This window comes from Columba livia, chromosome 14 (assembly GCF_036013475.1).
Source record: "Columba livia isolate bColLiv1 breed racing homer chromosome 14, bColLiv1.pat.W.v2, whole genome shotgun sequence".
NCBI lineage: Eukaryota > Metazoa > Chordata > Aves > Columbiformes > Columbidae > Columba > Columba livia.
Genome location: NC_088615.1, coordinates 8,657,211 through 8,684,295, shown reverse-complemented (window position 1 = coordinate 8,684,295; position 27,085 = coordinate 8,657,211). Strand labels below are relative to the sequence as shown.

Sequence of the window (27,085 nt, the reverse complement as noted above, 5' to 3'; positions counted from 1 at the left end):
TACAATAAAGGGTCAGACGGACTGCAGACATACATAGTGGAACTTCACAGATTCCCTAAATATAAACCAACACTGTCCTTTCGACTCTATGCTAATAAGACACTTTAAAATGTTCCACAGTGACAACCTTAGGATTATCTTGTCTGCTATCACTCATTTTTAAACGAGGTTCCGTTGGCATATAACTTGGTTTCCATGCAAATGCACTGACTGATGACTTTTATTTCATTTCATTTCATAGACTTCTCTGTTAGTCACAGGCTATTTACATAATGTGATGGAACTGGCACCTGTGTGGAGCTACTCTCTGTGCAGAACTCATTTCACCCTCATACCTAGTGAGGAAAACATGTTAATTCATATAGATGATAGAGCTGTAAAAGCTACATGAATTAGTCCTTCCAACCAAGAATGGCTACTACAGCCAGAAGCAGCTCTCAAAGTTTGGGGTCCCTCCAAAGAGAATTACTTATACCCCCTCACCAGCTCCATTTTTAGATTGGAGAGTTCTGCAGCACTTACTTCCATGAAGCCAGAACTGCAGTGTTGGAGGTGGCTTGGAGACACACAGATTTCCCAGGCACAAGCTTCTGCAGTGACCTCTCCACAGCCTCCACCTCCACCAACACACAGGCCATGCTTACGTGCCCCCACCACATTCAAATCTCCCTCATCCTCAATAGAGGCCAACAGATTTGTCTATTATTATAGCAAGCAACAAAATGACTGCTTTTGGGACTAAAATAATTTGGATGGTATAGTTGTGTCCAATGATCCCATGCTTTGATTTCTACCTGGAAGCCATCTCAGGATTTGCCACCATTACCACTATGGAAAACCACCCCATGACTGTAATCTGGACATACTCCATTATTTCCTCAAGAAGTTGGCCAATGGAAGCCATTCAATGCACACTAGGTTTATGGGGAGTTTTTTTGGGGGGTAGTAGTTGGGTTTTGTTTGTTTTTCGAATAAATACAACCACTGTTTTCTTACACATGAGAAGTAAACCTAGGCAAGAATAAAATTCAGGAAATTCTGCATGTATTGAAACAAGAAAGGAGATCCCAGAACAGTCCTCATAGTCCCTTTGATCTCTCCAAGCCAACTGTCTCAATCTTCTGAAATTTTCCTCAAGACAATTATCTACCTCCCATCCCATCCCATCCCATCCCATCCCATCCCATCCCATCCCATCCCATCCCATCCCCTTTTAAGTATCTCTGCAGGAACTTAACAGCAACTATTGCCTCACAGTCCTTACCCATTCCCGTTGCTTCCTGGATGGATTCCACCATAGGCATGAATGGCAAACAGCCTGGATTTTTGGGAAGGGACTTGATTCTGAAGCATCAGGGAAGAAGCTGAGATTAACGGAGAAGAACAGAGCCACTCAGGAGCTGGAAGAGACTCAGGAAGATTCTGCAAGAAAATGGAGATAGGGTTTACAAGGCTCAGAATAGATTGTAACAGCATGAAAATATCCATATGTATTTAAACTCAATACACTGTGGCAGCACTCTTGGCTTTCAGAAAAAAAAAAAAATCTATTTGAGCATCATATCTTCATAGAATATGTTTATAAAAATAAAAAAGCACATGAACCGTTTCATATCTAACTCACACAGGGAGGAAATACATACACACGCTGCAGTTATACCTGAAGAAGTGGGAAATATGGGCTCTCCTTGCAGGGACGCAAAGCCATCAGGTGCCCAAGACGTTAGCAAGGGACCCCGAGCCTCCTCCTGTAAGACTTGAGTCTTAGAGCAAAGAGCACGAAAGAGCCCAAGACTGTGGGTTGCTCCGAGAATGCAGCTGACCTGTGGCTTTGCAGCAGGACGGGCACTTCATGTCCATGCTGGCTGGCTGTAAGTTCATTCTGTTCTGAGGAACTCCTAAGGAAAGGTCAGAGGGACCTCACTGCACCTACAAGATAAACTTTTGGCAGAATAATTAGTCAACAAATAGTCTCTTTTAAGGTATCCAGGCCTACTATTACACTATTTGTAATGAATAGCTTTAGCAGTCAACCTAGCAAGCCTGTCAGCATGGCGCGATGTCCTATCCAGGACACATTTACATTTTTGCATTTCAGATGGCTCTAAGTGTCTTATTGCTCCCAGGTTTTTATTCATAGACCCTCCTGACCAAGTGTGCAGGTCAAGTTCTCATATACACCAAGCACACCGTGCACTCCTGGTGGGAAATCAGACTGAAAGATCTGCTCCTTGGGACTTGTCTCATTCAAACAACACCAAGTATCTCTCTAAAAGGCAGCCTGCGCTTTCTCCTGCAGTTGGCTCTCAATGGGGCGATTCCCGCAGGCGCCGTCTGTCTGCAGCCCTTTGTCAGAGGGAAGCACAGGGTCAGGACACAGGGCCGGAGCAGAGAGAGACTGTGGAGAATGTCACACTCCAGTGGTTTTGAATGCCACCATCTGGGCTGGTGACCGTAAATGTGATCCCACCAGCACATTCTTCAGGGGTATTTGTGGCCTTTGGGCACTGCAGAACCTCCTGCCAACAAGTGTCAGACCCCACACTGGCAGAAAACCCCAAAACTAAGGCATATAAGGGTATAACTATATTTTGAAGTGCTTTTTATTAATTAAAACCAGCTAAAACTTTTGCCTGTGCCTAGGCGTGCACACAAAACCACGGACATACTGCTTTTAATCATCAGCTGAAGTAACTGAAGTCCTGTGACTGCTTGGGACACTAGATTGCTGGCTTCTAATTAAAGATTAAGTTGAGACTGTTTTAAAAATTGGCCACAGAATTAGTATTGAATCCAAAAGCAAAATCTGAGTTGACTAAAAGGTCATCAAACACAGGGAGATAATTATCACTTTATGTTCCAGGCTCTGACACTAAATGTAAAAAAGGCATGCTGGAAGCCTTTGATGAACACTGACAAAAAGGTTCTTTCTTCCCATTCCCATCCTGCAAACAGACCAGGCATGGAGATACTGAGGGCATTGTGCCAGAAAACCCCCCAAAATCACATGAGCCTGAGCATCCTGTTAAACCTCGCCTACTTATTCCTTGAAAAACAAGACAAATCAAGTATTTCAAGTGAAAAGAAACCTTTTTCTTGTTGTTACTGTCATTTGCCTTGCTAACTAATCAATTTACAGCGTGGATTAGCTTTTGCTTAAGCGGCTTTCAGTCCTTGCCTCTTTCCAAAAGGAAAATATACAGTGTACTAAGATTCTAGGAGTGCTCAAGTTGTGTTAAAAGGCAGCACGGGGTTAGTGTTTAAAGAAAAGACTTTCAGTACATTTTTGTATGGAGGGGATCTGCAACAGCTGTACAGAAAAACATCTGAGAACAGCAAAAGCAAGTTATGAACAAGATCAAATTATGAATGAAGAAAAATTATGAAGTCAAATTAATATAATCACAAGTTACTGTACATCTGCTGCTAAAAAGTAGTAGCTGCTGCTTGTATTCTTGAAAAATCTCAAAAATCAACTAATACTTTAATAATTAAGAAGGCTTAAAAAACATACAGAATGACTGAATCATTGAGGATGGGAAGGGACCTCTTGAGATCGTGTAGTGTTCCCCCCTGGGCTCAGTCAGGTATAGTGCTTTTTCTGAAGCATAATTATAAATTGACTTAATTAATACTTCAACAGAAAACTGCTTCTGGGAGAGGTGGCCATGGAGGAGCCACAGGCGGGTGCATGGCCAGCAGCACCTGGTTTGTGCCACGCCATGTCACTTTGCCACCACTGATCTTGATGGTCCCAGCTCCGGTTCAGTATCTCCCCATCCTGGAGGAATTTTTTTTTCGCCTTTATCCCAGTTTCTGTTGCTGGAAAACTGGGAGCTGAATTTTCTGAGAAAAAAACAATCTAAATTCCGCAGCGGAGGCTGCTCTGGCCAGCAGCAGGAAGGCGGCTGTCGGGGCCAGCGAGGAGCAGACGTGCTGTGGAGCCGCGGATGGAGCCCGCAGGAGACTCGTGTGTCTGGGCAGAAGCGCAAGGCAAAAAGTAATATATGGTTTTTTTCACCCTATGGACCCAGCCAGGGCTGAAATCAATAAAAATGAGTTTCCTGCCCACTTCATCTGTGGAATGATGATGGATTTGGAAACTAATGTTTCAGTACATGGTACAGATATAGAAAGAGAGACCAGCATAACTGCCTTGGATGATCAGAACGCAGACCCTTCAAAGTACTGCCATTTACATTTCATATTAAATATGTCAAATTCGCTTGTCAAATTCAATCCTCAGGAATATGTGTCAACCTTTTATACTGACTTTATTTGTTTTACCTTTAGAGCCATTGGACTGCTCCCGAGGCAGGTATTACTCACACGCCACCTTCAGCACAATCAGATTAGCGCCGTGGTTACTCTAAAAGCTGAAGCCTTGGTGCAGTGGCAGACCGAATGCTCAGCATTGAAATGAGAACACTTGGGCAGAGCACACAGCCCGTCCCCATTTCCAGCCCCGTCTTGGAGAGGACCATGCTCACCATATGGTGCTCCTGCTACGCCTGTGCTATTTCTAGCTTCCAACACTGGAACTGGAACGGACAGATTTAAAAATAAGGCTTTGATCCTGTCAAGACATCTGCTGACCACACCATAGACCTTTTTTCTGTTAGCCGAAGCAGGATTGTGCCAGGTAGCCTTCAGATATTCCCAGTTAGCCCCTTAATCATACAGGTTCGCACACTTTGCTCTTCCTTACCCTATTCCTTAGACGTATTTCCACACTCATTGCTTTCTTTCCTGCGCTTCTCGCAAACCCTTATGCCTGGATTTGAGTGGGTTGTAACTCTGACATGGCTTATCCGGCTGGAGAGAAAGCAAACCTATACTCCAGGCAACTACATGAGTCTTTCACTTCTCAAAAACCTCATTCCACCATTTAGCCAATATCCACCATCAGCAAAAGGTGCCACTTCTGCAGCACAAACAGATCTCCCTGTCTTGTGCCCGTCACCCTGTGCCCATCACCCCACACCCAGCCCCCTGGGCACAGCTTCCAGCCAAATTCTGGTGGAAAACCAGGTACTGACAACTCTCACACCCAAAGTTGCCCACATTCCAGTGTCAGCTTTAGGTAACACTAAAAATAAAACAACAGTTTACCTAAAAACATTGATTTCTACATAAATTGCTGGATTTCTAGTTAGTAGACCTCTAAGGATTTTTTGGTAGACCAAACACTCTTTCCAAAGCAGATGATTAGGGCTGTATAAAAACCATCCTTTTTATTCTACTCTTCAGCATTTAGATTAACCTACAAACTAGTGTTCACATTTCAGCAGCCATCCTCCTGCAAAAATGAACCTTTTACAGTTCTAGTTAAAAAGCCTTGAAAGGCTTCAGTACTCACAGCGGGCTGAGGGAGATACAGAGGATATCTCCTTTGCACAGCGACTGACCACCTTAAATCCCCACAGCTGAGGCAGACAGAGATCTGGCTTGTGTAGCACTCACTTCAGCACACTGAGTGAACAAACCACTTGATGTGCAGGATCAAAGGTAGGAAACGTGCCATTATTTACAGAGAGAAAAAGGTTTTACCCAGGCTGAGTTTCCAAAATACACAGAGGAGATAGATTACTCCTGTCTCAAATCTTATCACCCATTTCTAGCAGGTCCAGGACAGAGACCCCTCCAGTGCTCAGTTTGTCCTACCTGGATTTTCAGTTTACATCTCCCTCCTCCTCCTTTACTTACTGGGAAAGAGCAAAGATGATGTTTCCCACAGTATTTAGCAAGAACACCTTCATGATGCAACTGCTTTCCAACTCCTTGGGCACCATTAAGCAAGCCACGGGCTTTTTACAAGCATAATCCCTGAGCACTGGGCTACCAAATACCAGACTCATCCTTTTCCTTCCCAGAGATTTTGGCAGTATTATGATTTCCACAGCACACCTGAGACACTCCACAAACAAGGATTTGTCAAATGTACAGGAGGATGTGGCTCCGGTAACAGCGGTACCCCAGCTGGTGCACCAGCCGTGACCGCATCCTCACACGGGATCTAACAAACTCAGACAGATAAACAGATGCAGCACCTGCGTTCATATTGTTCTCCTGCAGCCAAATTCAGTGCTGCTTTTCCTTGTCTGTTGTTTACTCCACATAAGTGCCAAATGACATTAACATGAAGGCTCACTGAAATTCCATCTCACTAACATCTGAAAATACATTATTGATTGATGTCAGTCTTGTGTCAGGACTTGTCAGCAAGCTGTTGTGAAGGACCTGTGAATGGGGTGGGACACTCTTCAGGGATGTTCTGCATCAGAGGGGAGTGTTCAGAGCACTCAGCACCTAACTGCAGTTCCCCCAGGGCTACAGACACTTTGGTTATTGAGATGATGCCAGTTTCCCAAGCCAGATGGCTGATTGATCTGGTATTATAGAGCACACGGCCAGACTAAAGTGGTTTGTCATGCTTCATTACACCGTCTGCTTCCATGTCTAGATTAACATCTTCAGATCCTCTGGAGACAAAAAATTTAATAAAACAAGCAAACAAACAAACAAAAAACTCAACAAATCTACATTACTCGCAAAACTATTGGAACATACAAGTGCAGCAAACACCCTTGTTAGAAAACTAAGTCTTGAACCTGCTTAGGCAAATCAGTGTACTTCCAATGCAACAGACAACTTTTCCCAGGACACTGTCCTGAAATACTTCCAAAATAGGAAGTTGTTGGTTGTTACAAAAACAAAAAAACAAACCACATCAAACAAACAAGCAAAAAACCCACAAAAAATGCAAATGAAAAAGAACATTTGCAGAACAACTGCTTCATTTTAAGTAACATGAAAGGCCAGGACAAACTCAGCTCTAAATCCCTGTCCAGGACTACTTTGCTTTGATTCCCATGGAGCAGCACATGCTTGTTTGGGCAAACTGGGAGGACTTTCTGCATGTTACCGGGACCACCTGCAGTGGTTCCTGCATGAGCCTTGTGTCAATTCTTCTCAGGCAACCCAGACCTCTCAGTTTGCTAATTTACCCCACCTTACACTGACACTGCGATCAAATACAGTGGAAACGTTCAGACGCTGCATTATCAGTTCATTTACACAGCTGCATTTAGAAAAAAACCCTAAGAGAATCCTAACCTGCTGAGCTTTGTGCATTCACTGCCTGTCTGCCGAGTTCCATTGTTGTGCTTGCCATTCTGCTACTAAATCTGCAGTTTCCACATATTTTGCTCCTGTTGGCCTCCATGTAAATACACAGAGCTGGAACTTATTAATTTCTTTGCTCAGTTTTGAAAAGAAGGAGGAAAAGTAACCAAAATACTTTCCCCATCTCACTCTTTTATTGTATTGACATTCTGCCTTTTTATCTCCAGAGAGCAAGGTTAAAGTTCCAACTTGGCCACAAGTCACAGGGCTTGATGCAATTGCTTCAGCCCTTAATAATTATTTGTCTGCATCATGCACAATCTGTTATTATTAGCCACAACTGTTTGGCCAAGGCAGAAGGTTGTATTGATCACACCTGAAGTACAGGCTGGGTTGGGCAAGTTAGATAACACAGCAATGACCTGCATAAACGTGCCTTTAGCTGGGAGAATTTGTCACTTTTTTAAATAAAAAGAACCATATCAACATGAACTTTAAGAGGAGTGGTTATTTTATTGGCATATTTCCTGCTAGAGTTGTATGGTTGCAAACTATTCTTTATGTCGGAGAAAATCAAGGCTGTATTATGCTTGGATTGCACCTAATTAATTTTTCATACTAAAACCCTTTTGAATGCCAGATGGCTGATATGAGGCCATTTAGAAACCAGAAGGTATCAGTCAGGAAAAAAATAAGAGAGAAAACAAACAAACACACACAAACGACCAAAACCAAAGCTCTCAATTTTGCTCACTGGGCCCCCTTGTCCTGTGCTTTGCTAGTCAATCTGTACTATAAACCTCTGAACAGGGAAGTCATTTAAGAAAAGCATGAATCTTTATGGTGTGAATGTATCTCCCTAGCCTTCAGAATTATTCTTTCCCACTCAAGTCATTACTCTCCAGGGTAGAGGAGCACAGAGTATTAACCTTTGAGTTATCTTTTGCTAGGTCAAAAGATCATTGGGTCATCTTCACCACCATCTAACTTGAGGCCACTGAAAAAGATGCCCAGGGAAATTCAGAGTCTGTGTCTGCTGTGGCTTCTGTTGTCACCTTCAGGGTACGGTTTGTGACAGGCAAAGGAAGAGCATCCCCGCCAGGACAGCTGAGCTAGGCGAGCACTGCCAAGTCCAACACAACCAAATTCAGACCCTGTGTCCGTCAATGATGGCGCAGAGAGGAGCAAAGCCTCATCTCCCCCCTAGACAGGCCAAGCCTGGGCTTACACAAACAGCACAAAGGCATTTCTGTCCTGTTCATGCCAGGCTACCCACTGGCTAACGTCTGCCAGAATGTCACAGGGAAAGGAAAAAAGCTGCTCCTTAATTATAGTCCTCCTGTTGTTCAACTCAGGGGTTTTATTAAAAGGAAAAAAGCATAGAGAGCAGTTAATCAGCTGCTCCTAACAAATGAAATTGTGGAGACTGATTTTTTCAAGTGATTAGTGGTGCAAACGGACATTTTCACAACTCAAAATCTTTGAATTTTTATCCAACAGTTATGTTGATAAACCAGGAAAGGATCAGAGAGAGACAGTCAACAGCTTATACTAGCCTCAAATACTAATGACTTTTTTACCACAGCACAGAGTTTTAAAAACCTATTTTGCAGTTTTGATTCCATAGTCCAAATAGCTCCATAGGTTCCATAAGCAGCTTTAATTAAAAGCAGGAACTATTGCTATACTACTATTGCTATTGCTGCTAGACGTGATTTTGGACTCCAAAGATGAATGGGAAAGTACCTGCTGGACAGTGGGCCAGCAGGACCCTTCCCACACCGCAGCAGGACTTCCACAGGCTCCCAGAGGAGTTAAAGTGTCCCTAACTCATATTGGAAGAACAAATTTTTGACAATTGAGGAAATACACTTAGACTGTGAATGTCTTGGTTCCCAGCAGCTGGAGGCAGAGGGAGAAGGGGAACAGATGCTCTTATTTCATTCTCACCAAAGTGACCTTAGTCTTGCTCAACTCTGAGACAGAGTTTACAGCTGGTTTTAGATTCTATACCTTCAACCTCTTACTGCTTCCAAGATGATGCTTTAATGCCCAGGGAAGGCAGGACTCTGAACTAAGGCACAGTCATTACAGGAGCTGCTACAGCCCTCCTGCTTTCATTCACAGTGCTTTCATTACAGAGGACCACGGGTCGTTCATTCACACTGGCAATGGAGCTTCACAGCATTCCTGCAAACACAGTGATTTTTCCTCTAGTGAAATGCTATCATTTACAATTTGTACAGTTGTTCAGGACATTGTGACCAAGCCTGCACTGAACAATTATAATTAATTGTTGGTGATAGAAGCAGCATGGATTAAAGCACTGTCTACACATCACACAGATACATATAACTCTTCTTCGGTAAGACATTTCATGCTGTATCTGCAAACCCAGTCTTTTCATTGTGCTGCTTTTCATCCAGTCCTGCACAGTGACTACAACAGGTCAGTGGGACTAGGACAGACTATGACCACATAAGTTTGCCCCCATTCAAGATTTGGGGCTCTTAGATCATCTGCCCAGGCCTCCTGGATGAGCTGGTCTCATAGTGATCAGTGGATTACTTCCAGTCTCAATGCCAGATTTTTCTTCTCCAAACTGGATGCACAGGCAGCTCTTAGACCAAAATTTTGCTCCCAAGAGAATTCTGCCTCAGTGCAGAGCAGCTAGAAAACCACCTTACGACTTCCTTAGGACTGCCTAAGTTGCTTCCTAAGAATTGTTCCATTGAAGAGAAATCCACTGCCTCATTTAGGGCTGTCACAAAATCCTGTGTGCCCAAACCTCTGCTTTCTGGCCCATGGCACTGGCAATAGCCATGTGATAGTTTTCTGGACCCTGAATTACATGAAACATTGGTGCAATGCATCCAGTCAGAGGTGTTTCTCCTCTCCCTTATGCAGCTTTAAAATGCTAAAAGTATAAATGAATACATATGGGACCTGAGAGTAAAGGTTGATTCCTCATGCTTATACAGGTTCAGAGATAATCTCACTGCAGTTCTCAGTGGAATTAGTTTATGTGCTGTGGGCCCATACTGTTGGCAAGATATGAGAAAGAATGCATTACATAAACACACATTTATCATAGGGAGTGGAACAGCTGAGACCCACTTTCATTTTTGCTTCTGCACTTATATATGCTTTGTAGATACTTCCCTTTAGCGAATGATTCAATCCATTACAATTAAAGTAACACAATGTAATCTTTCTGTTGATGTAATTGTTCCCCTTCTGCCAGATATACAAGTTCAAAATACATTCAAAATAATATTTAAAACAGGAAGATTATTTTTCAAAATCTCCTAATGGGTTCAGAATTACATGCTGGGAGTCTTGCAATGCATTGATTTTTGGTACTTAATTTTAAAAGTATTTCCAAAGTACACCAGTGTGAATCTGAGTTGATATTTCCCAGGAAACTCTAATGGATTTGAGTATTCAGATGCCTCAGAAGAGCAATTGGGTGCAAACACTCTCCTTCCCCCACGTGCCCAGGGCAGAGCTGGCCCTCTCAGGTCAGGATGGTGCCCACAGCCCATGGGAGGAGCAGGTTCTGCCTCCTCACAAGGCAGCAGCCCGCAGAAACACAAGGTCAGAGTGGAAAGACACCAAGCAGAAACTATTCTGGCCTGGTGAGACACCCACCTGGAGTCCTGTGTCCAGATCCAGAGCCCTCAGTGCAGGAAAGACATGGACCTACTGGAGAGGGGCCAGAGAAGGCCACCAAGATGATCTGAGGCTGGAACAGCTCTGCTGGGTGGACAGGCTGAGAGAGTTGGGCTGTTCAGCCTGGAGAAGAGAAGGCTCTGGGGAGACCTTATTCCAGCCTTTCCATACTTAACGGAGCCCGTAAGAAGGATGGGAACAGACTTTTTAAAGAGTGCTTTATGACAGTACAACGGATGATGGTTTTAAACTAGAAGAGAGGAGATTCAGGCCAGACATGAGGAAGAATTTTTTACCCTGAGGGTGGTGAGAGCCTGGTCCAGGTTGCCCAGAGAGGTGGTGGATGAACCATCCCTGGAGGCATCCCAGGCCAGGCTGGACAGGGCTCTGAGCAACCTGATCTGGGTGAAGATGTCCCTGCTCATGGCAGGGGTGGCACTGGGGGAGTTTGGAAGGTCCATTCCAACCCAAACCATTCTACAAGTCTATGATTCTACATAACTCAGATGGTGTCCATCCCTTTGACAAAGAAGCTCAGGGGGAGGCAGTGACAAACCCAGGCCACGTGCCCCAGCACCTTTGCTCGCTGCTGGCTTGGTCAGATTTGACCTGACAACTTAAGAGCTTTTATTAACAGTTCCACACGCTTGCCAAAGGTAAAGCATATGTACATACAGATATGATTGTTGAATAGCAAACAAGAGCTACACTCAGAGCTTTTGTGCTTTCCTGTAACCAAGAAACAAGTGAAGAAGAGCAATTCAACATCACCTCAATTAATGAATGTGATTTCTTCTGTCCTTCTGTCTTCCTTTTGAACTCCCCTCCCTTGCTGTACCACCTGAATATTTAATTTCATGTCCAGGCTCTGCAATGAAGAAACGCCAGTGCTAATGCTTCCGAGGCAAAGAACTGAGGATTTCTTAGCATGGGGCAGACCAACACTCTCAACACGGACAGCAAGTGTTGGAGTGCAATGCACACACAAGTGCCCAGGGAGTCCAGAAGCAGGAACAGCAGGTTTCCTCGCCTTGCTGACCATGGCAACCTGCTCTGACACATTAGCTAAGGCTCATGCGCCACATTCTGGAAAGAAAATACACCAAATTGTCAGTACTACATTAGGAAACTATGACATGCCATCTTCGCAAGTGTTAGTCTAATTGTGCTTTCAGCGAGTCTTGGCTCCCCAGATTGCAGAGCTACTGGCAATAATTTAAACAGAATTATCATACACCATCATTGTGAGGATTTCAGTTTTCATTAGCTGTTGAAGCAGGGTTTTACACAGCAGCAGCACTGTTTTTTCAAGAACCTTTCTTCAGCAAGTGATTTAAAGGAAACAATTATCCAAACCAAGCTGCAAGTGTCCACATCATGCTGAAGCACTTGCCCTTCCTTGCCACAGCCATCTCAGAGCTCTGCAGCTACTTAGCAAGAGGAAAGATGCTAAAATAATCAGCTCATTCAAGCCCTTACTGTAGCAGATATGCAGCAGGATCTGAAAGAAAAATAGCCTTAGGGGGAAAAAATGCTGTAAAAAGGATGAAAATTCTGCACAGAACCACTGAATACAGTTATTTACAGCTGTGTTGCAGGATTCAGACCCTTTGTATCCACATACAAGAGTTACTTCATGTAAAACAAAAAAGCCCCACACCTCTGCTATAGCCTTAGTTTTACAGCTTAAGTGCTCAGTAGTATTCCCCGTGCTCGGTCACAAGCTGCAAGAGGTCCTGCTGAAGGCAGTTGTGGTTTGCCCGAAGAGGCACAGGGCGCTGGTGCCATCTGCTGTTCGCTGGCTATTGGCAGGCAAGCACAGCCAAATCAAATAGTACCATAACAAAGTGACTTGGTAAATTAGTATCTGACATACATGAAAATCCTTCAGATGCCTGGGAGTCTCCTGTGGCAGTTCAGAAATAAACAGGGTTTTAGACAAGATTTATATGCATGGGAAATATCAGAAGAAAATCGTTACCGACACAGTCCTCAACGCTGCATGAAATCAGAAGGTGGACACAATGCCTTTCTAGAAGTAAAAGGCAGGTTAAAAACAGAGCAAGACGCTTACTTTTTAAGGGTGAAGTTACTTTCAACTTTAATTTAACTAGTTACTTTTAGCTCCTCACCAGGAGCATGACTCCTGGAGCTCAAAAACCCAGTAGTCTGAGTAGAATGTCACAAAGTACTTTTTCTGAAATCTTCTCTGCCCTTTAGGACACACAGAACCAGGTCCATGTGTAAACCCAGACAGAAACCCAGCCTGCTGTCATCCAGCTCCTCCATGGAAGGCACCACGAGAGGCTCACAACCCCCCACCCTTCCTGCTGTTGAGAGTCACCTTCCAACACATACCTGCCCTGGAGCCTTCCTCAGCACCCTCCTCCTCCTCAGACCCTCCAGATGAGCCACCCCTGCTATCAGGACCCCCTCGGTGGGGCAGGAGGTGACAAATCCCCAGGGAAGTAAGTGACAGCAAGGCTGAGTGGTGGGACACGTTTTCCCAGTATGGGGACAGGGACTCAGTCCCACCCCGCACAAGGTGAAACCATTGCAGCCAGTGTCCTGAGGCAACAGAAGTGCCACCACTTCCCCAAACACCTTCTCAAGATGCTCAGTCTGCACCCAGACCTGACACAAAGACGGCAGCTCCCAAGTTGGAGTTTTACAAGGGAGGATATTATTTTGCTGAGGCACAATTCGACTGCTTTGTATAAGAATCATTCCCACTGTCCTTCCAAAAGTTATTTATACTGACAATTGTGCTCTGCCTTAAGCACTTAACCCTGCTATCCAGGCAAAAAACAGGTTTCATACCAGATACCATGCCTCTTCCTACCCATTCCAGTCACTAAATACTGATAAAAGGTGATGTGCCATACAGAGAAAGGCAAGTGGAATATTCCTGGCAGAGCACAGGCAATGTAATTTTTAAATGTCCTTGTTTATGGGCACTGAAACTTGCAAACTTGAGGGCCAGAGGTGCTTGGGTGGCCACCAAGAGAGCTGCAGCTGTTGGGATGGCATTCTGAATATGCAGAGGGAGCCTCTGCCAGAGCTAAAAACAGAAAGCCTGGGCAGCATGAGCAACGTGCAGGCGATCAGTGCGCTGCATTTGTTCTGGCTGTCTCTGGCCGAGGCACGCCAGAATGAAAAGTCTCCACTTTTAGCTATTTTCTCTACCTCAAAAAATTGACCCTGTCTCCTAAGCACCAAAAAGAAAAGCCAATTGTAAGAACCACTGTTGTGGTGGGAAATGGAATGAGAGATCATGATGAATGCAATCTTTACTGCTCCAGCAAGTAGGTGGCTTATGGAAAGGCTGGGATAAAACATCCCTCTCTGGAAATGCTCTAGTTGGATAAGACCTAGACCCACATCCAGGGGGAAAGTCACATAAAATTTTGACATATTTTGTGGAGCTGTAACATGATGCAGCTTGCAGAGACATTTTTTTTTAGGACCCAGCTTGGGGGCACATCAGTACACTGTCTCTAAAAAGTGTCCTACCCAGCGCTGGCAAACATCCAGCAATGTTCGCCACTCCTCAAATTGCCTATAGATGAGTCTGTATAGCCCAGACTGCCACAGGTTTAAGTTACGGTGGAAAATACATTTAAGATGTCAAAATGCCTGAAGTTAAACCCAAGGGAATGCTGCCAGAAAGCAGAGCTGTAAGATCATCCAATAAGTGAATGCCTCAAGGCATCATATAATAATGTCTCTATTGCAACACTGTGGGTGAGCTTTAATTTAAGGGTAGTCAGACTCCCCATTAAAATGCTCCTCCTGGGATTCAACATGCAGAGAGCAAGCAGGCAGCTCTACTACGTTGCTTTCAGAAGTTAGTACTGACAGATGATTGAGGACATCTGCCAGCAATGCCACTTTTCTTACGCAATAACACAGTTCCAAATCACTCATGCTCATCTGCGATCCTTTTCCACCACATTTACTCAATCCCCTTGAAGTCTACAAACACGTGCCAGCATAGTGTAGGAGAGTATTTGCCTAATAGTGACATCATCAGAGACAATCTGGATTTACACCAAGATACCTACGACAAGCATCTAGGTTAAAACTACTGGTCTGTCTGGTTCAGTGACAACATCAGATCTTCAGTGGAACAACTAGTAACAGCAGAAGAAAGGTCAAACCTGTCCTATTGTCCAAACACAGCCTCACACAAACCTGCATCACTCCTCTGAAGTCAGAGAAACCACAGCAATCCAGCTCTGGGTTTGGAGCAGTGTACTATCGAAGATGGAGACATTGCAACAGTTGCTGGTCTCAGGCTTCATTAAGTTTAATTAGCCAGACTTGGCTGAGTCTATCAGTGTTTACCACCCTCTTGGAGACCCCAGTGGTGAGAAGACACGAGGGAGGCCTTGGAGAGCCTCCCAGCACACACCTGCAGCCCCTCCATCGCCTTTGGACCACAGGTCAGTTGTGACACTTCCTGGCAATGACACCTCTGTGTGACTTAAACCTCCCAAAGTCTCTTCTTCACTGTTCACAGATGATTATAATACTTTTGACTTGCCATCATGTTCAATGCACTTCGCTGAGGATCTCATAGAGGAAAAGCCCTGTCACCAGCAATGGTCACCACCATCTTTGAACATGTACCACGGGCAGATGCAGAAGACTGTCCTCGCACACCTCTCTGCTCAGCACCCTCCCTTCCAGCAGCAAGCGTCAAGCAGCTCCTGACTACCAGAGGTAAATCACTCTTTGGGAAAGGCCAACTGGGGCCTGCCAGGCTACCTGGAGCTCCTCTCTCGAAATCCGTAGCGCTGCCAAGTGCCCTCCCTACCCCAAGCTCCCCTGTGGCATGAACACCAGCTTATGCTCCATTGTTTCAAGCAAGAGTGGGAAGATGTGCTGCATTTCCTCACAGAAGTGAGAAGTTTCTGCCTGAACTCTGAATCCAACTGTAAGAATAAATTCATTTCTTACTATCAACCCTATCCTAGGCGCCAAGTTGCCAGTGAAGATACCTACTTTCTCCACAGAGCAGATCCGTTCATTTTCACACCAAGACCATTTGTTACCTACATTCCTCCATTTAGAAATCCCTCTTGGAAAAATAAAAACAAATTTTAAAAAATAACTACTCGTCTGCATCAGGTTTTGATGTGGTATGAACTGAAAAGTCACTTCAGAGGCCCCTGACAAAGCACTTCAGGAAAAAGGGCCCCAGCATTTGTCGCCTTTGCGCCAGCTGCTCTTCCATTTTGGGAAGGGTTTAAGATGGCTGGAATAGCCAGTCTCTTCCCACCACTCCTGCATTCAAGCCAGCGTCAAAAGTTCATCTGATGATTACGCCATCAAGAGGTGATTAATACTTTAAATTCCTTGGGCTACATTGTCTAGCTAGAGGATCCAAGTAAAACCCATTGACTTGGGGCAGTTTCTTGTCCACAGGACAGGGAGAGCAGCATCCTGGAGTTCCAGACCCCTTCCTCAGAGGTCTTCAAGCACAGATGAGAACTGGGGAGGCAAAAGATAGCCAAAGGAAGCAGATGCAGCTCCAGAGCATCCCTACACCATAGTCCCTGCTGGAGGGGAGGATTCACCCAAGGCCCAGATGGCCTTGATGCAATTTGTTGTGACACAAAAAAAATGATGCAGCCATTAATAACAGTGCCAGGAGAGAGGCTTTAGCCAAAAGTAATTTACACCTTTTTTTGCACAGCTCCTGGAGTTCAGCATGAAGGAAGCAAGCAGGTAACTGGAAAAATTTACAAGCTTGTGCTTGCAGGAAACCCAACTGCAAGTCATATTTTTGAACTATGAATCTGGGGAATACCTTCAGAATCCCACAAAAGGTATCTAAAGGGTATCAAAAGGGCTTCTTGAAGCAGCTGGGTTATTTTCATGGTCACAGAACTGATAAAGGTTGACAATGCCCAGACTGAATGGTCTTCAGTTGTGGAAGTGCACTGCTATGGTAGAAGACAAGATCCAATTCCTTTACAGACACTTTCACAGTGATGGGCAGCTTTGCCTGGAGATGTCTCATCCTACTTTTTGTGCATCTACACAGAGCAGTTCCTCCAAATGAGCTGCTAACCAGCAGTTTGGAGCACAGAAAGTTCCAGTTAAACTTGCTGCACTAACACTGGGCACAGACACAACCCTGCACTTCAGAAAATCCCATTCTCCAGCTCCTCCCCTACATGGTACCTCACTGAATAATGCACCTGGCTTGAAACTTAAGCACATAATGGCTCTGTGCTTCTGTCATCATCAGGACATCACTCCAGTTCCCATGAGCTTTACATGGCTCTTCTACCAAGTCTGAAGGATGCTGATGTGAAACCATTCAAGTCAGCAAGACATATACTTGCTTCACTGGACCCAAACTATCCCCCTGCATTCCTCAGCATTTGGGGACCAGGGAGTAGCTCAGGTTTTCTTTATAACCCAAGTGAATAGGAAATTCTTCACATTCCAGGTCTGTATAAGAGGGTCCTGCTACTAATGAAGCTTTGCCTCACTTCTCTATCTTGGCCCTCTGTCAACATAGAGAGTCACAATCAACCTGAGCTGGCATCTTTCCATCACTCTGGACAACTAGCATGTCAAATTATAAGCAACTACAGATCTGGCCACCATTGTGTCTCACAACAGTGGACCTATTTTGTTGCAGCTAATAGTGCTGCTCTATTGACTTTCAAGCCAGCTGGAGGGAATAAATTGCTGCAGTTTATTCCCATACAGCTGACATTCCCGCCATGCCATCACTCACAAGCAGGGATCTGAACATTAGAAATGTAACCCACCACCCCAGACAGCCTTCAGTCCTTGGAGGGGAGTTGGTGGAGACAAGACTTTCCACTTCAAGACTCAGCTCTGACTCAAGCTGCTGGCAGCAAGAGCCCCAAAACCAAACTGATGCCTTAGAGAGGTGAGTAACACTTTAATTTCTAGCATACTAACGATGTTCTCGAGTTACATGAGGGCTTTTCAGAGCGTGGGGAGGAGATGCAGGGTTATGATTTTTGATTTCAGAAAGCAGCATTCCCCTTTCTGGCACACTGAGCTCTGCTCTTACCTGTAGGATTATCAAGGGCGGTCATTTGAGCATCCTGGCAAATGAGGAGCTCCAACCCCACAGCATACCTGGCTCAGTCCTCCTGCCTGCATTAGCATCTCTTACCCTCCCACCCAGAAAACCCAAGAAGACTGTGGTTTCCAAAGCAAGAGAGGACTCCACTGTCAACCAAAAGGCATCCTGGCTCCACAGTACATGTGCAAGGGGTGCAGCCATGATGAGCTCTGCCCCCTTGAACATCTCACTTCATTAGCCAGGTACTTTACTTTACAAGCAGAGAACGCACCAGTACTTCTTTTAGTGTCTTGGGCTGAGAGAAGAGGCAAATGGTCCACAACACACTCAGCTGGGATGCGGGCTCAGTTGTGCAGCAGAGCATCATCTGGGGTCCACAGCCTCTTCCTAATCATGGCTCATGGGCAGGTTAAAAAGAAAAGAGAAGGGATAGGGATGCTAGAGGGAAGACAGTGGCAAGAAAATATAATGCATCCTCTCAGTGAGAGTCATTTTCATAGTGCTGAGAACTATGAGTACATAATGAAGTTAACTAGAACCACAGACATGGGATGTGGATTTAGTCTTTCACCCCCTGCTTCACCTTTTGGCAGCAGCAGATTGATCCTCTACCACCACATCATTTGCAGCCACAAAAGTTCACTGTCCAGTGAACTAACCCAAAGACATCATCATGTGCCAGGAAAACACATTACCTGGATATTCCTCTGCAGGGGCTACGGAGGCAGGATACCGTGGTTGTGTCCCCTGCAATAGGGCAGCAGCAGAGGGTGACCCCAAGGAACAGGCTGCACAGGCAGCTGGTAGAGGAACCTTTTCTACCCCAGCAGTGCGGGACCCACAACCTCAGCCCTGTGGCACAACAAACATCTTGCACATTATCCACAGGCTTAATCCAGAGTGTAGGAAAAACAAGGGCCAGGGGTGGATGGGATTTTGGGGCCTCCCAGCTCCAAATGACAAGACAGTTGAGGATCAAGTATTTTCTCAGCAGAGCAGGGAGCCAGGTGACCATGAGGGGAGGATCTGCCTCTTGAAAGGAACTTTATTCCCTCTGTTGCCTAGACATCATCTCTTCCTTTTCATATTTTGCTTTTAATTAGCAGATTTGGAGTATTCAAGAGCTTTGCCCATAACACTGTGTTATCTCCTAGAGAAATTTCCTAGCTGTTATTGCAAAACATAACAAGAATATTCAGTGGTGCATTTGCACTGCCTGAGAGAAGAAGTTTGTCTATTGACTACAAATACTATTAAAAAACTTTAACTCTCCTTTACTTCTGTTGCTTATTTAACCTATAACATTTTAAATGCATTTACCAACCAGCTCTCTAAACAGAACTATTTATTTATTTTTTTGGCAGGGAGGGCAGGCAGAGACAAAGCCCTCGCTCTCCTGTGCCTTGCACTACACACATGCCTTTGCATTATCATTTCCTAATTTCCAAAGGCTGCGGCTGTTGAGGGACATCCCCTCGCGCTGCTGGGGCTGCTGGCAGCTCTGGTTGCAGCACTGACTGGTTCATGGCCATTCGGATGCTGCCGCATTCAGTGCTGAATGTTGGTGCAAGAAGAGTTTCCAGAGCAGCTGGGTACGCACTAGACTTGCCATTTTTGTTTTCTTCAGAATTTCCAGTAATTAAGCATTATAGCTTGCTCATGGGCCACTTGAGGAGGGGTTTAACAGACATGCTTTCTCTGTCACCCTCTAATAGACAGAAAATCCAAGCCCTGCTGTATTTTTAGGGCTTTTCTACCTAGGAAGTTTGTGTCTCAGCTGCCAAAAAGACGGCAATCCGAGCACCAACTGAGATCACTGCCCAGATATACTCTTGAGCAATTAGCATGATATCTAGCAGATCAAGAGACTGCCAGCAGCTTAGGCTCACACCACCACTGGCTTTCATTACATAAACTTTTTACATTAGAAAACCTTTTCACAAGAGGGGAACAGAGTGAGCATGTCCAGAAAACATTTCCACCCATTGTAAACAGGAAGAGGTATGTGCTAGCATGAGAAAAATAACTCCTGTCTCACTTTTCTAATGAAATGGCATTAAAATCTAAGAGTTTGGGCACTGCACATCTATGGTGACAAAGCTACAGCTTTGATTTATATTGAGTCAAGTGCAAGCTAAAACCAGGCCTGGCTTTCTAGATTGCCTTTGAGTGGAAATGAACAGATTTGCTTTAGCAATGCACTGGGGTTGCTTGACAAGCCCACAGATTTGTATGACACCAGCTGCTTCCATATCAAATGCTGTCCATGTAGCTAAAATTAGACCGATCGTATTTCCTGGAGTGTTTGGGGCTGTACAGCCTGCGTGTGGTCTCCCCAACAATTAAGAGCTCACTGCTCAGCATAAACCAGGCACACGGTACTTTGTAGAAGCCCGAATGCCATGACTATGCATTTAAACTAACGTTTTCTCCTCCTTGAACACAGGATATGGCACATATCACTGTCATAAGAGGTGTTTGTGAGAGCTTAGACAGTCCAGTCTTGATGCTCCCTAGAGGGAAAAAACAGCCATTAGACCAGGTGTGCATTTATTTTTCATTCAAGAAACATCTGTGCAAGTTATTTAATTTTATGTAGCACTTTTTGCCAGCTCAATTTTCAATGAAATTACTTGCATTTTGTAAAATAATTTCCCCATTAAAGTTTCGTTTGACTATATAGTAGTTGCTTAATTTAGGCAACATGAATAATGATGGGCTTGGGAACTGGCACTTTTAACTGCTTCATAGTCCACACCCTAGTTCTCCAAACATGCATCTAAACTACAGTGTTTGGCAATACTCTGATTATATGCACTCTGCACACATGATTTATACTCTGCGTAGAAGCTCTGAGCTGGAATAGGTTTTTTACAGTGCAACAAATCCCTGTTTTGAGCTTCATGGCAATATCGCAGCAGGTATAATGCAGTCTGAGTTCCAGCAGTTTTGGATAAGCATCATGAGCCCCACTGGTGGAACCACAGAGCTGTTGGTGTGGACTCAGACTCTCTTCCAGATGTCAACAGCTGCTCTAGCTTCTCTGCGGAAGAGATCAGAGACTGGACCTAGCCTAGATTCGGAACTGAGAGCAAGTATTTAAGAGACCCCAGCTCTGCACCACTACACAGTTGCCTCCAGCCTTTGCAGGAAGGCCAAAATGACTGAAAATCCCCTCCTTGTGTTGGCATCAGTGCCAGCTGCATCCCCAGCTTCTGACACACCCCACAGCCTAAGATCCTACTCTAGTATCATTGTTGAGTCACTTGAGATAATTCTGCTCCTCAGATGACAGCAGAGTGACAAGCCCTGTCCCAGTGTGACCAGGAGGTGGCCAAAGATGAGGTGGCCAAAGGCCCCATCCTTGGGATGCTCTCCTCCCAGTTCCCCGGCACGGCACACAGCAGTGTGGATGGAGGCAGCGTCACCCAGCTCTGGTGACCACGACTGGTCCCAGCAGTCCACATGCCCACTGCAAACCCCACAGCTTCCAGGGAAACCACACAGCCCTGGCGCGCTGCCCCAGGGAAGGTGCCTCAGGTCAGAGCCACTGACATGGTGACACGGGACAGCTTGGACACGCCTCTGTCAGGAGACAAGTGAGCTAAAACCATCTTCTGGCACATCAGGGAAACCTGAGATTAGACAGTTTTAAATAACACTCCCCTCAAGCAAACAGTCTCCAGGGGGATCCTGGGTTTCTTGTTTAACTGTAGAAGTTTAAATCTCACCCACTGACTTTGCTCCACTCACGGAAGGTTGGCACTGCCCGTCCTGGGTGTTGGTGGCTCAGCTGGCTGGAGTGGGGATGGACCAGGCAGTGGCGAGTCCCCAGCAGCAGCTCTGTACCCACATGTGCCCAGCACAAGCAGGACTGGCAGAGCTGAACCAGAACAAGATTTTTAGGCCAGAATTCACCATGGGTACATATGCAAGGTGCAGCAATGGGTAGACTGGAGGGTTATGTGCTGCTACTCCTGTGCACAAGCTTCCCTGCCTGGAGCACAGGTTGAAGCAGCTCTTGTGGCACTAGAAATCAGCCAAGGTGCATGAAACACTGTCACTCACCTCCATGGTCACTGCAGCTCTCTCCATTCCACAGCCAGGGGCCTCACGTGCAGTGAGACAAAAGGGTAGGAGGGCTCAGGAGCTTCAGGTCATCTCTGGATTCACCAGCTTTGGTGATATCAGGGCTATATGGCAGAAGCACCAGACCACCCGTCAGGACATGCTGTGGGATGACCACCCAGGGCACACTTGGGTTACAAGACAAGGCAGAAGTTACAGCAGGCACATGCTGCTTTGTATAGCACTGGAGAAAACTATTATGCAGGCTCTGGGAAAGCTACCTCAGATTCCCATTTGCTTCTGATCAAAACTTTACAGCTATCAGTCTAAAAACACCCCATTTCAATATGTTCCCACCTGAGGATATACTTTCTCTTTACTCCTATTGAAAAAAATATAAATCAGCTAAGTAAAAGCAAGAGGCTCTGGGACAGAAGATGCTTTTTTTACACTTCCGTAGTTACTAGAACAGCTTGATGCTACAGCAGTCACAATTTATAGAGTGCTGTTCACAAAAATGCCTTCTTCACAAAGAAGATGAGACACATGTAACAGGTCTGGTTTGGAGACAACGGAGATGAGACCCTGCTGTGTTCTCCAGAAAGTGCAAATATAACAGTACAGCCACAGGCAGCAGAAACAGCAAATCACAGCTGCAGCACTGGATAGCAATGCTGAGAGTCATACGCAGTTATATGCACTGACCACACAATTCCCATCTTCTCCTAAACCCGCTGGAATGACACATCCACCTCCTTGGAAGGTGTGCCCCACATCAAGTATCGAGCTGGCGAGACTGATCTCTCTCTTCTTTGGGCCCGTTAACTTAATTTTCCTTATGACTCACAGAGGATCACCATTGTATTCTAGGGTGGAAAGCTTAGCTTACTTGCTGACTGAATAGCATACTGTGGTATTTTCTACTTTAAAAAAAGACGGTGGGTTGTCTTCTGTGTTAAGGCTGAGGCTCTGCTTCATTATTCACTACGGGTATCAGTGGCAGGATGGGGAAGCATCCTCCAGCAGTCAGCAGTGAAAGGGAGAGCTGGAACTGGGTTCATCCCCCTCTCACCATAGAGCAGGGCTGGTGCAGGCAGGAGGAGCCACTGGCGGGCTACAAGGAGGGGAACAGATGGGCCAGACAGCTCACAGATTTGTACCTGAGCAACTCAGCACTGCCCCAGTGCACTGGCTCTTGGTCCAAGCATTGACAACACAGAGCTCTCTGGAAGGGGTAATCCATAAGACAGCAGGCCTGTGGGTGTTTCCCCAGAGCTTTCAGGAAACAACTTGGCCTAGCTTTGTTCATATATAGCATCCTAACTGCAGAAATAGCAGTTTTCAGGTTCTTGAAATGCTGTTCTTTCCACAGCACTAAACACTTCTCCTTAGGGTCCACACAAAGGAGCCCAAACCTCCACCAAACTACTGGGATGTGCCTGTGCAACATGAACTTTCAGCACAGGTACTTGCAGCACAGGCAGCAGGTGGCTGGATCAGGATGACCAGGGACTCCACAAATATCGTTGCCTTTATTCACATCTGCACATACTCTGCAGGTTACAGTCGCGGGCACCCAAGTCTTCGTGCATTTACACTCCCCAGGATCTGCAGTCCTCATGTTTCAGGCAGTCTGGGCTCAAAATCCTTCCACATTCCTGTAATGCTCTGGCATGCAAAGAAGTGGGGCAGGGTTTGGGGCTTTTTTTATAGGAAAGAAAGGAAGCAAATAACCAGGATCTCCATTTGACATGAATCTACTTACTTTAACAAGTATGGAGCCTTATGATTTCAAGTGGAAGCTTAACATCTCTTAAAATAAGCTCTAGGCATCTTTTCATGTCGGTGCTTAAAAAGGGAATTTAGTCACTTGGTTCTAGGAACTCCAGTTTTATTCAAGTGTCCAATATCTGTCGGCATTTCAGCTGTTATCCAAATAAGGGGAGGGAAAGCCAGGATTTTCCAGCCCTGAGAAACAGCTGTGCTTGGAAGAGGCATGTAATATGAGGGATAAAATTAATTCACTCTAAGCGCTAGTTTGCAAGCAGTCCCCAGCCGCTGGACGAAGAGCCCGGCTGTGGCAGCAGGGCCACCAGTCTGCACCCCGCTAGGCGGCCCCCGAGCCACACCGGGAGGGACCTCGCTGTCCTCCAAGGGCTGGATCAGGGACCTGCAAGGAAATCAAAAGGTGATTTGATGGGAGAGATACTGAGTCCTCATCTCTTCATGCTGCACTTGGAGTGGGACATGTACCACAAGCAATAACACCCTGAGTACATGCAGCCCTGCTTGCTGCCCATGGACACTGACATCACCCAGCCTTCATCTGAGCCATACACAGGCTGTGTTTGCAAACACCATCTCACCAGGGACATGCCTTACCTAATTCCAAGATTAAGCTTTCTACTGTGCTTTTTCCCGTATTAAGGCTACTGTTGCCCAAACACCATTACATTCAGATCACTAATGTTCTTTTCTTTGTGACATTCCAGTCTGTATGACAGATAGACTCATCTTAAGCTTAGCAAAGACTTTCAAGCATGGAGCACAGTACATGCATTTCAGCAGCCGTGCTGCTCTCCGTGCTTGAAAATCTTTGTTAATCCCAGAGGAAGCCTGTCCTTGAAAGCCAGTGCACCTTTCTGCCCTTCCTGAACAGCAGGTATGGAGATGCCCACAGGAGTGCCATATGCACTTTTTGTGATGCGAATCTAATATCCTACTTGCTTGGTGGGAGGCATCAAAAACCCAATGCACAGAAAACGTGCCTTTGAAACATTGCACTTCAGTCCAACATGTTCCGAAAATATGCTACAAAAAAAAAATGGTCTTTGAAACACACTCAGTGTTCAGCTGCATTTCTACAATTTAGAAAAACACTCAGCAAGCTTCAAATCCAATCAGGATTCTGCAGCTTCTGTAAACACTCTATCAATGGCTACAATAACCTCTTCCAGCTACTTGCTTATTTTCAGGATGTCTTAGCCAGTGCAAACCTGCACTTCCCACTCATCATTTTAAGAAATTACTCCACAATTTGAAACTATCACAAATTTTCCTGCAATCTAACCAGTCATCTCAGGATAACCTTTGTGTATGGGAAGAGAAACAAATAAAATCACTCTTTTCTCACTTCCTACAGAAGTCTTGTTATTCACCCCCGCCAGGAGCAACAGAGAAGCCACTTTCAAATAACATATTCATGTTACCAAGTAACTCACAACTAGACAGCTCACCACTCAAGTGGTGACAGTTTCCCCATTTAGCCATATGGCACAGAGGAAATACAGCTCCAGACAGAGGCTTCTCCACCCCAGTGCCTTCAGGAAAGCTTCATTCTTTGCAGTTCTATGTTCATAGCACAGTTAGACCATATAGGATAGTGCTACAAGATCTTCAAGTGTCTACCATACACTCCCAAAGCTCAAACACCTCTATAAAAATGAGTAACACCATCAGGTACATGCAGATGGCTTGCAAAATGTATCATTTTCAAATTGACTGAAGATTGTTATCCTGTATAACTATCTATAACTATCTATATAACTATCTATAACTACCATGTTTTCTAAATAAACGACATGCTGGTACATGATGATGCAGTCTAAGTCTGCCTTACTTTTAAGTGTAAAACTTAGAATGTTCTCCTCCCCCCTACATACACTCTTTACAATTCAGTATATTTCAGATCCAGCAGTTGCTCGTTTTATTCCTAAAACAGATTTAATGGGTTTTCCATTATCTAAACACCTGGCAAAAGGGCTCCATGCAGTTTTAATACTTTCCTAACCCTCTGTTAAATTTGTCCTAGTGTTGCATATAGCATAATTCTGCAGCCATGTCAACTATTCAGGTAATGCTAGAATGTCGTCATTACGGTTTGAGTCAACAGCGTGATCTGTATGTACCTTGTAATCATTCTGGTGTTGGGTTGCAAAGGTCCTTGGACTCTTCATTTGGCTGAGTCTAATTCTGTCCTCTTCACAAAGATCTAGAGTTACACTAAGTAAAGGCTGACATTTACATGAGACACTAGGACCGCTAGAATGACTCACCAAGGTAAAACCTTGGCTATATGTTCTTTCAAGGGCGTTAGCCATACAGTCCCAGCGTTTCCGCCAGCCTGCTGCAGAAAATCTCCGTGCTCAGCAAGGGAAACACAGACAGAGGGTCACATCACATATAGAGCTCAGCAGCACTCAGGAACAGAATCTCAGGAGTCTGAAAACAGATAGTTAAGAAGCCTCGAGCAATCACTCAGAACTTAAAGAAAAGGGGACACATCAGAGAATAAACAGCTCAGAGTGACCTTACAGTGTCCGCTTGGAAGCTGAATTGCCTCCTCTCGTTTTTACTCCTTAGCTGGACAGCACGTACACCCTCACACACAAGACAGCTTTGCACTCGCACAAGCCACCGTCTCAGTGACGCAAAACCAACCAGTAGTAGGAGGGCTGGTCAGCGTTGCAACCAGAGTCCAAACTCTCTTTGTACATTTACTCTCCTACATTCACTCTGCAATTTAAAGCAGCACCTGCCATCCTGTTTGGCACACCTGAAAGCCTCCCGGTGTACTAAATAACCTAATCCCAATGTAATTAGGCTTCAAACAAAACCAGGCAATTCAGACCAAAACAGTGACTGTTCCAGTGATGAAGCTTTTTATCTATTCCCATGAACAAATCTTTATCCAAATCCAATATTAACAGTGAAAGCATCCAACACATTTGTGAGGAGCAAACTGTGAAATGGAAGGACCACAGAACATAAGAGCAGAGCATCTAACATAAAGCATGCACATGAAGGATGAGTTTGTCCATAAACCAGGGTGTTGCAAGCAATGTGGGTTTCAAGGATGGCTTCTGCTTTAGACACCTACAGCAGTCAAGCACAAATAGACTTCCCAGCGATGGGGTCTCCTCTCAATTGAGCTAGTGAGATCTGCTTTGGCAAGAGATTAGCTTAGCCTTTCTCGAGCACTGGCAGCTGCATCACATATATAGCTTCTTGTGCAAACACTGCATTTACTGTAAACACTGGTAAACACTGCTTGGCGTGTTACAAGGCACCAGTCCAGTTTCACTTGCAATTTTGACAGCCATCATCTCTGGCCATGGCCTCTGCCATGTCAGAAGGTCTAAT

The 27,085-nt window shown here is 45.1% G+C and overlaps 1 protein-coding gene and 1 long non-coding RNA gene across 6 annotated transcripts in view; one reads left to right on the top strand and one right to left on the bottom strand.

Annotated features, from left to right (window-relative positions):
* LOC110359503 (uncharacterized) overlaps positions 1-27,085 on the bottom strand; it is a 39,766-nt gene that overhangs the window by 2,416 nt on the left and 10,265 nt on the right. For 3 of the 5 annotated variants that reach the window (XR_010466128.1, XR_002414744.2, XR_010466127.1), the window contains one exon: positions 19,206-24,113. This is a non-coding gene — a long non-coding RNA (uncharacterized LOC110359503). Of the gene's footprint in view, positions 1-1,264; positions 1,423-1,660; positions 1,942-19,205; positions 24,114-27,085 lie in introns of those variants that run through there. The other 2 variants (XR_010466125.1, XR_010466126.1) reach the window with 2 other exon arrangements.
* The window catches only part of MYOT (myotilin), a 35,029-nt gene continuing 24,168 nt past the window's right edge, over positions 16,225-27,085 (top strand). Inside the window, exon 1 of the mRNA XM_065029926.1 lies at positions 16,225-17,713. The gene's annotated coding sequence lies outside the window, so the exon portion shown is untranslated. The remainder of the gene's footprint in view (positions 17,714-27,085) is intronic.